This window comes from Rhinopithecus bieti, unplaced genomic scaffold, assembly GCF_001698545.2.
Source record: "Rhinopithecus bieti isolate Rb0 unplaced genomic scaffold, ASM169854v2 scaffold_2032, whole genome shotgun sequence".
NCBI lineage: Eukaryota > Metazoa > Chordata > Mammalia > Primates > Cercopithecidae > Rhinopithecus > Rhinopithecus bieti.
This window is the reverse complement of record NW_016803547.1, coordinates 32708-42933: the sequence shown is the minus strand read 5'-3', so window position 1 is coordinate 42933 and position 10226 is coordinate 32708. Positions and strand designations below refer to the sequence as shown.

Genomic DNA, 10226 nt, shown 5'->3' with positions numbered 1-10226 from the left:
CCTGGACACCCGGGGAGAGGTGACCCCCCAGCAGGAAGCTGGGCCTGGTTCTGTCCCTCCACAGCCATAAGGCCTGGCCAGGACGCTGGGAGCACCACACCCTAGAGACTCAGCTCACCAAGGACTCGGCGGCGGCTTCCCCAGCACCTGGGAAGCTGGGTTCCCCACCCCCTGGACTCCCACCCAGACATCATCTCAAGCCAGGTCTGTCTGCATCTCCTCGTCACTGCCCTGGGTCCTCCACTCCTGGGTCCGACCCTTGTCTGTGGCAGCGTCCCAGCTGCTGTGTCCCAGGCCCCACATCCGCTGCCCTTGGCCCACCTTCTATGTGGCCCATTAGAGGGGTGTGGGGGCTGCAACCTGCTTCTGCTGAACTCCTGGGCCTGGCAGGGGGCATCAGGATTCTGCACAGAGAGGCAGGGGTCCCGGCCAGACATGCAGGTTCAGGGCCTTGGGCTGAGGACTGTGTATTATCCTGGCCCAGGCGAGTCTGGGGGTGTCTGAGGGGTGGTGAGACTTCTGGGCAGATTGTCCCTGCCCTGCTCTGCTCTGCCCCACCCTGGCTGGCCCTCCTGGCTTCTCAAGGTGCTCCTGGCCACGATGGCACAGTCCCCCAGGCCCAAAATGTGCCCTTATGCTGCCTGAGTGCCAGTGCGGGGGCTGGTAGCACCCAAGGCCACGCCCTCCCCTCCCCGTCCTGGGGTACCTGCACCCACGTTGTGGCCACAACTCCCTGGCTCTACCAGCTTCTTGTGACCCCTGAGGCTCCCCAGCCCCTGGACCCCCATGGAGAGTTCCCTCCCCACCCCTGTGCCCACTCCTTGGGAGACTGGCATTAGATCTTGGCTGTGGGACAGGGTGGGCCATTCTGGGGGTGAGACCAGGCCTCTCCCACCTGGGGGACCCATCCTGGCACCAGCCCTGGGCGGGTGACAGCCTGGCTTTCCTGTGTCCTCACCGCCCGCTCTTCAGCAAGGTAGGGATGTGGATGACAGGACTACTGGCCACAGAGGGCCTGGTGTGGGCAGCCGTCAGGACGAGGGTAGTGTGGGCGGCCACGGCAGTTGGTGCTACTGCTGGGAGGGGCCGAAGGTGAGGCCCCTTCTGGGCTGTGAGGCCCTGCAAGCCACTGCCCCCATGGGGTTGCAGTCACGGAGCTGAACCGCTGCCAGCTTTCCGCCCCCTCCCTGTCCCTGCTGCTCCCCGGCAACTGTGTCCCAAGTCTGACGCCCTGTCGGAGGTGGCACCTCCCTGGGCACGGGCACTTGGACGCTGGTGCCTCCCCTGCTGCAGACCCCTTTGCTGTGGTCAGGGCCTCCTCCCTGCCCTGGCCTCGCCTGTGACCACAGGCCTGGTGGGGCCCTTGATGGCCGCAGAGGGCACAGGCTGGGGCCAGGAGGGCACCATCTCCTGGAGCACAGAGATGCTGGAGTGAGTGATGGAATCGTCCATCAGCAGCAGCAAGCTTTGCTGAACACCAGCTGTATGCAGAGCAAAGGTGGGCCAGCTGGGAAGTCTCCAGTGTCCCCAGGAGCCTGCACCCCTACCTGGGGGATGCCTGAGCAGTTCCTCCCTCCTTTACTTCCTGCCCTCTCCTCACCTCCCCTCCTTCCTGCAGTTCCCACAGCTGTCTGGGGGCCTCCCCTGGTGCCTGGTTGAGCTGCAGGGGGAGATATGTGTGGACACTGCAACCCTCCCGAAGCTGGGCCTGGAAGAAATGACTTCCCCAGAACCTTATCTGGGCCACAGAAGGGGATTGGAAGCGGGGGTCTTGCCACCGTCCCGTCCTCTGCATGCCAGNCCCACAGCTGTCTGGGGGCCTCCCCTGGTGCCTGGTTGAGCTGCAGGGGGAGATATGTGTGGACACTGCAACCCTCCCGAAGCTGGGCCTGGAAGAAATGACTTCCCCAGAACCTTATCTGGGCCACAGAAGGGGATTGGAAGCGGGGGTCTTGCCACCGTCCCGTCCTCTGCATGCCAGGCGTGACCTGGGGCAGGGCCAGGGCAGGCTGCCTGGACACCATGGACCTGCCCAGCTGTAGGGCAGAGATGTCCTGCAACCCCACCCATGGCCCAGGCCTATGTGGCTGAGTGGACTGAGGACAGCTGACCCCCTTGGTGACTGCCTGGGCCCAGAGGGGAGTGGTCAGTGGGGTGTGGCCAGCCCTAGGGGAAGGATCCAGGGACTGCATCCACTTAGGGATAGGAGGCAGCTAGCGGAGCCCTCCCAGCTGACCAGGGGAGGCCCTGTGGGCACAGGAGGGGCCCCAGGTGCAGGTGCAGGTACAGGGCTGGGCGGCCCTGTGTCACCCAGGTGGTGTGTCTTGCCCTGTTTGATGGCTGACAAAGTGCCCTTGAATGTGTCAGACCCAGCGTGGCCCCAGGGTCCTGACCAAACGTATCACCCCAAATTACCCTCACCCCAGCCTATCCCTGCCCTAAATTCACCCCAAGCCCCCACCCAAACTCCTTGACCCCAACACTTTAACCCTAGACCCAGCCCTACACCCCAAGCCCTAATCCCTAACCGCTAGCCTCACCCTAACTTTCCTACCGGATGCCACCTGGCAAACATCCTCCTGGCCCCTATCCAGGGGCCCTCCCCTGGGGCTCCAGGAGGCAGTGGGGTCCCTGGGAGGCTGCTCCCTGCAGAACACGATGGACAGACGCCTGGGCACCGGGCCCCAGCGCCCTCCGGCTTCATTAATCCTCCACAGGCACTTCCCCCTGGGCCAGAGGGCAGCCTGGCAGCCCTGGACTCTGGGAGGGCTGAGTCTGGGGAGCTGGAGGACGTCATCTTCCACTCTTGATGATGCCACCCCAGGCCTACAATCTGGACAGTGGGACAAGCTGCCCATTTCCTCCATCTCCAGTAACGAGAAGCAAACGCTGATCCTGGCCCGTCTCCTGGCTCCCGGGTCCCTAGGTTCCCACTGCCCCTGCCAGTTCCCGGAAGATGCCAGCAGGAGGGAGGGCGGTGGAGCTGGACTTGTGCCCACAACAGGATCTGGCCATAAACGTGGTCAGGGCGGGGCTGTGGGGTGGGCAGCTGAGCCTCCTTGTGAACTTTCTTCCCCGCCCTGGCCCGCAGCTGTCAGCTCTTCCTGGGAACTGCAGCCTTTGTTTGTTCCTTGAAGGAGCTGGTGCATTGCCTGTGAGCTCCTCTGCAGGCCTGGGGGTCCGCCTGCTGTCCACCCCCGAAACCAGCTCCATCCAACAGCAGGCTGCAAGCCTGGAGAGGCCTTCAGGGACCAGGTAGGGAAACTGAGGCCCCAAAAAGGCGGGGAACAGGTGCAGGGGGCCTGTCCCACCTGCGCTGGGACTGGGCCAGACGAGTCTCCTCCAGGGCCCAGCCCCATCGTGGACAGAGGAAGCTGATAGTCAGGAAAGGCAGGAGTGGCCTCTTCTAAGAATTTCAGCTCTGCCGGGGCTGAGGGTGGTGATGCTGACAGCATTTCCTCCAGCTCCCACCTGCCTGCTCCAGGGAACTCCCCACCCAGGCATTGATGTTCACCTGGTGATACTAATGATTGTCTCAGGTGACAGATTGTCTCAGCTGCTCTCCCACATGGTCCACGGGTCCCTGGAGGTTCCCCGGATTCTTTCAGGGGAGACCATGGGCCCTAAACGATCTTCATAACAAAACTGAGAAGCGGCCTGGCCTCTTCACGGCGCTCCTGTGTGCTCAGACCCAGCATGGCCCAGCGGGGCAGCGCCTTCCTTCCCTGCTGCTGCTCCAAGGGGAGGAAGGGCCAGGGTCAATCCGGGGTGCTCCAGGTGGACAGCAAACGCCCCTGAAACCAGGTGCCAGTTGCGTCCCCCTGAGATGCCCCCACCCCAGTCTCCTGAGCCTCATTAGTCATCCCTCATTTTCCTTTGGGGACCCCAGGCCCTGGCTCCTGTCTGGTTAGAGGCTGAAGGGGTCTGAGCCACACCTGCCCTAGGGGACCTCCAGAGGGGTCTTGGTATCCTCTGACTTCTGTCTCCAGAAAGGGGCTCAGAATGCAGCTGAAGCTTTCCCCGGAGCCCAGGGTGTCTGTGTCCGAGCCACAGCCAGAGTGTGCCCTGGAGAGCCGCTGGGACACGGGTGAGCTCTCGTCATCCTGTCCCCACTCCAGGCTCAGGCTGGAGCCGTGATGGCACCACTGCACTCCAACCTGGGCAACAGAGTGAGACCCTGTCTCTATAAAATAAAAACACAAATAAAGAAGAGCATGTGGTTTCTGCAGTTTCCTGGCCAAAAATGCATAACCCCAGTCTCAATCGTAAGAAAACATCCCATGTCCCCAACAAGGGGACACTCTACACACACCTGCCCAGCGCCCCTCGAAAGTGTCAAGGGCGTGAAAGACGTGGAGGGATGCAGGAGATGGGAGAGCCAGCGCGGCCTGTGGTGTGTTCATGACGGTCACAGGTCAGCGCCCACGGCCGCTCAGCAGCCATGCCAGGCAGGCCCCAGGGACCCAGGAGGAAGCTGGGATGTGGCAGGATGGAGGTTCTGCATGGCCCCGCAGCACAAGTGCCTTGCTGATTCCAGGGTCAGCAACCCGCCCCCCTCATTGTGCCATTCCCCGGGGATGGATCCTCGCCTGCCTCGCTGGCCCTCTACAGACAGGACAGGGACGGGTCGTCAGCTGTCACAGAGGCCCTCACAGTTTTCTGAGTGTGGACTTGCTGTGCCTGCCCATGACTCCGTCCATGGACTCGACAGCACCCCACTGTCCATCACACCCCTACCAATGCCGCTTCCCGCAGCAGGACTCATCCCATGCTCAGGCCGTGCTCCCAGGAGCAGCGGGTTAATAGAGCATGGGACAGCCCCTGAAGACCAGCTATGGTGCCAGCTGGGAGGCCCCATGAAAGGATGGGCGCAACCCCACGGAACAGACCAGATGCTCGCCATCCATGCCTGGTGCCGCTTCTCTGTGGCGATGGTATCCAGGAGTCACGGGTGGGAGTCATGGCCACCGTCCCTGTGGCACCAGCCACCTGCTCACACAGCCACCGTTCACTTTAGCTTGGAGGTCCTGCTTCCTCAGGGAGGAGTGCTCCCACCAGGGTCGAGGTGCTGGCCGTGTGGAGTTCGACATCGGGACTGTCCCCAGGGTCCTCTCTTCCCATTGAATTGACAGAATGTGAGCTTGCTGTCTGGCGAGCGGGGCCAGGGATCCTGTCCGCCGAGGGGACGCCGAATCGCTGCGGAGAGAGGACTAGACCCAGAGTCCAGCCAAGACCAGAACTGAGACCAGGCAACCAGCAGGGCCCGCACAATAAGAATGCTTCATTTTGCAAATGTATTTTGTTATTTTATTCTTTTATTGTATATATTTATCATGTCCAACCTGATGTTTTGAAACATGTTTACATTGCAGTTAAATCAAGTGGCATAACACACATGAGTTCACATACTTCCCGTTTTTTTGTGGTGAGAACACTCAATCTACTCGCAATGATTTTCTTTCTTTTTTTTTCTTATTGATTTTCAAGGACGCAATATGGTGTTATTAACTGTAGTCACCATGCTGTGCAGTACATCTCTTGAATTTATTCCTCTTGTCTAACGGATTTTTTTTTTTTTTTTTGAAATGGAATTTCGCTCTGTCGCCAGACTGGAGTGCAGTCGTGCGATCTTGGCTCACTGTAACCTCTGTCTCCCAGGTTCGATCAATTCTCGTGGCTCAGCCTCCTGAGTAGCTGGGATTACAGGTGCATGCCATCACCCTTGGCTAATTTTTTTGTTTGTTTGTTTGAGCCGGAGTCTTGCTCTGTTGCCAGGCTGGAGTGCAGTAGTGCCATCTCGGCTCACTGCAACCTCTGCCTCCTGGGTTCAAGCAATTCTCCTGCCTCAGCCTCCTGAGTAGCTGGGATTACAGGCACCTGCCACCACAACCAGCTAATTTTTGTATTTTTAGCTAATTTTGTATATTAGAGATGGGGTTTCACCATGTTGGCCAGGATGATCTTGATCTCTTGACCTTGTGATCTGACCGCCTCAGCATCCCAAAGTGCTGGGATTACAGGCGTGAGCCGCCGTGCCTGGCCTAATTTTTGTATTTTTAGAGACGGGGTCTTATCATGTTGGCCAGGCTGGTCTCAAAGTCCTATCCTCAGGTGATCCACCTGTCTCAGCCTCCCAAAGTGCTGGGATTACAGGTGTGAGCTACTGTTCCCGGTCTGTAACAGAAACTTTGTACCCTTGGACCAACCCCTCCCCAGTTCCCAGCCCCTATATCCTCGGGTCCTCTCTCTGCTTCTGAGTTCAGCATTTCTAGGTTCCATGTATGAGTGAGATCACGCCGTGTCTTTCTGGGCCTGGCCTCCTCCATTCCGCATAAAGTCCTGCAGTTCCAGTGACACATTCCCTCTTCTGTGGAGGAGCAGTTCTCTGACGTGGATGCCCCTTCCCTGGCTGCTGGACGCTGAGGCTGGTTCCATCCAGCCGTAGTGGACAGCGCTGTGGCGAACATGGGATGCAGGCGTCCCTTCCGCATACTGATGCGGCCTCCACGTGTTGCGCTCGGGAGTGGGATGGATTACATGGTGGTTCTGTGTTTAGGCTTCTGGGAACCTCCATACTGTTTTCCATAATGACCATCGTCACAGACTTATCATGAAATCATTTTAGACTTGTAGAATCCTTGTAAAAATAGTATAGAGAATGGCGATCTGTCATCTCTGGGCAGGGGAAAGGGAGCTGGGACGACCAGGCAGGAGGGAGGTTTGCTTTCATGATCTATTCTTTACCTAGTCAAAAACAATACAAATAAAGGCCAAGGCAGTTGGGTCACTTGAGGCCAGGAGTTTGAGACCAGCCTGGCCAATGTGGTGAAACCCCATCTCTACTGAAAATATAAAAATTAGCCAGCTGTGGTGGGGCACACCTGTAATCCCAGTTACTCAGGAGGCTGAGGCACGAGAATCGCTTGAACCTGGGAGGTGGAGGTTGTAGTGAGCTGAGATCGTGCCGCTGCACTCCAGCCTGGGTGACAGAGTGAGACTCTATCGCAAAAAAAAAAAAAAAAAAAAGGCCAGGCGCAGTGGCTCATGCCTGTAATCCCAGCACTTTGGGAGGATGAGGCGGGTAGATCATGAGATCAGGAGATCGAGACCATCCTGACTAACACGGTGAAACCCTGTGTCTACTAAAAATACAAAAAATTAGCCAGGCTTGGTGGCGGGTGCCTGTAGTCCCAGCTACTCAGGAGGAGAATGGTGTGAACCTGGGAGGCGGAGCTTGCAGTGAGCCGAGATTGCACCACTGCACTCCAGCCTAGGCGACAGAGTGAGACTCCATCTCAAAAAACAAAAAAACAAAAAAACCCAGAAAAAAAAAAACCACAAAAAACCCCCGCAAAAAACCCATTAAAATTAAAATAATTTTAAATTTTAAAATAATGTTTAGTAAAAAATAATGTTTAATATTTTAACATGAGAAATATTTATATGGTAAAAAATAAGGAAAAAGGAGGATCATTTAAAAAAGAGAAGAAAATAGAGTCAGAATTTATCTGATCTTTAGTGAGGAGCACTTTTCTAAGCATACAAAGGAAGAAATAAGAAAAAACAGAGATGAGTGTGTTTCCTCCCTAAAAACGCGTGCGTAAGAACAAGGGTTTGATCCTCACTGACGGGATCCCAGGTGCTGACTCAAGTCCAGCAGGCCCCAGAGCTGGAGGCTGAGTGCGAGCCACGGAGGTGACCTCCATGGCAAGAGCAGCGCGGGGTCCGTCCCACGGAGACAGAAATGTGGTCGAGGGGTGTGGGAGGACCATGAGGAGGTCATGCTGGATGTGCCGCAGGCGCCCACCAAGCAGAGTCTGCCTTTTGAGGTGTGGTTTGGGAAGTTAGCAGGGCGCTAACCGCCGGCTGCTCCAGGTGCAACATAGACAGAAAAGGGGTCGCATTAAACTGGAAATGCCAGACCTGCCTCGGTTTACTGTGGAGGACAGGACCCAAAGGCCTCGGGAGATTGGAAGGCTAGGGTGGGTTTGTCATGTAAGACCCTCCCCCACACAGAAGGTCCAGAAGACAGACCTGTCCCCACACTGGGAACCACATTAGTGAGGGGGATAGAGATAAGGACAGATCCCTGGGCCACTCTTCTCTGAGGGCCGCAGACCTCACAAGTGGGAGCCACAGCCACTCAGCTGGAAAAGAGTTGCAATGGGAAGAATGGACCCGGGACAGCCGAGCGGAGGCTCTCAGCCGTCAGAGGCGAGCGGGATGCGGGCGCCGTGATGAGCAGCAGAGGCAGAATGACAGTCAGGCTGGGCTGACCTCTTAACCACGGCTCTCCTAGGAGGAAAACAGAAAGCCTGGGAAGATGGTACTGGATCTGCGGGAGGCCGAGGCAGGGGCGTCACCTGAGACGGGGAGTTCAAGACCAGCCTGGGCAATATAGTGACAGCCCCATCTCTAAAAACTAAAAAATTAGCTGGGCATGGTGGTGCACACCTGTGGTCCCAGCTGCTCTGGAAGCTGAGGCAGGAGGATCGCTTGAGCCCAGGAGTTCAAGGCTGCAGTGAGCCAAGATTGCATCACTGCACTCCTGCCTGGGCAACAGAGCAAGACCATGCCTCACAATAAATGACTAAATAACTAAATAAATAATCATGTTCTCAGCAAACATTTAATTTCCCCAATATATTGTGGGGGAAAAGAAGCTATAAAACAATTTACAGTAATTACCAGGAGAACTTAGGAGGACTCGCGCGTGCCCATGCCTGGCAGAGATTCACGAACACCGTTCACCCCCATAACCAGCAAGGGTGCTGCCGTCCAGAACCCATCACAGACGAGCAACTGTCAGGCCACGGCACCCAGCAGCCGGGACCCCTCCCCACCTGGCACGATGCTGCCGCCTGGGGACCCAGGCTGCTGACACCGGACGCCAGAGCTTCCGAACAGTTCTCTGCATCTGGACGTTCCCTCAGTGCCTGTGTGTTGCTTTATGTTCAGAGACGTCAAATGTCATTTAATGAAAAGACTCCGGCTACAGAATTGTCCCCAGGAATACCCACTACAATGTCAGGTATCTCCCAGGACTGCACAGAAGGTGGGAAAGATGTTGAAGGATTAAGAGGCTTCTCGGGGGAAGGGGAGAGGGACGTTTTTCTTCTGCCCACGGACGGTTCTGTGTGTTCTGATTTCTGTCACAGGTGCCACAGCTCTGCATGGAAAACAGCACAGACTTTGGTGTCCCTCCCAATTTCTGGTACATGAGTCAAGGGCTTCCCTAGCATCACCGTTGAGGGCAGGGCAGCCCCGGGTTCACAAAGTAAAGATGGAAAGGGCCAGGCCTCGCTGCAGGGTCACCCTGAGGCCATAAAATCCTGCACCTTATGCCTCAGGCACCATTTAATACAATTAAATAGTGCAATAAAGGAAGTGAGTAATAAAGAAAGCAAATGTCAGCCAGCAACGTCCGGCACAGGCCACACCCGGTGTCCAGCCCTACTGGGGTGGAGTCTGAGACCCCTGGGAACCCCAGAGTCTATGCACCGCTGTGCCCAGCTAATTTTTTTTTAACATTTCTGCAGAGACAAGGTCTCCCTAGGTTGCCCAGGCTGGTCTCAAACTCCTGACCTCAAGCAGTTCTCCTGGCCTCAAGCGGAGAGAACCACTTGGCCTCCCCAAATGCTGGGATTATAGGTGTGAGCCAGTGGACCCAGCCACGTGCTCTTCTTACGTAGCTTATCAGAGCGTGTGACGCCGCCTGTCCCATTGCTGGGGATGTTAACCTTGACCCCTTGGTTCAGGTGGCGTCTGCCAGGTCTCTGCACTACAGTTACTATTTTGCTGTGTTGTAATTAGTAAATGTCTTAGGGAAGATACTTTGAGTTCATGTAAATAACTTGTTTCTCTTCTAACCCCAGCCTACCTCTGTAGACAGCTGTGTCCATATTTCTGAAAAAAAAAAAAAAAAAAAAAAAAAAAAAACTGGGAACCAACATCCCCAAAACACAAATGAAACAAATTTAAAAAAATTTATTTTACTTTAAGTCCTGGGATACATGTGCAGTACGTGCAGGTTTGTTACACAGGTAAATGTGTGTCATGGTGGTTTTTGCTGCACCTGTCAACCCGTCATCTAGGTGTTAAGCCTGTCATCTAGGTGTTTGTCCTGATGCTCTCCCTCCCCTCACTTCCCACCCCCAAAAGGCCCTGGTATGTGTTGTCCCCTCCCTGCATCCATGTGTTCTCATTCTTTTTTTTTTTTTTTTTTT

General features: G+C 56.1%; 1 long non-coding RNA gene across 1 annotated transcript; it reads left to right on the top strand.

Annotated features, from left to right (window-relative positions):
- On the top strand, window positions 1-3801 carry LINC02688 (long intergenic non-protein coding RNA 2688; the record flags this gene model as incomplete). Its single annotated transcript, XR_014485113.1, has 3 exons — window positions 1-204; window positions 2737-2871; window positions 3579-3801. It is a non-coding gene; the product is annotated as a long intergenic non-protein coding RNA 2688 (long non-coding RNA).
- Between the last annotated feature and the right edge of the window lie 6425 nt (window positions 3802-10226).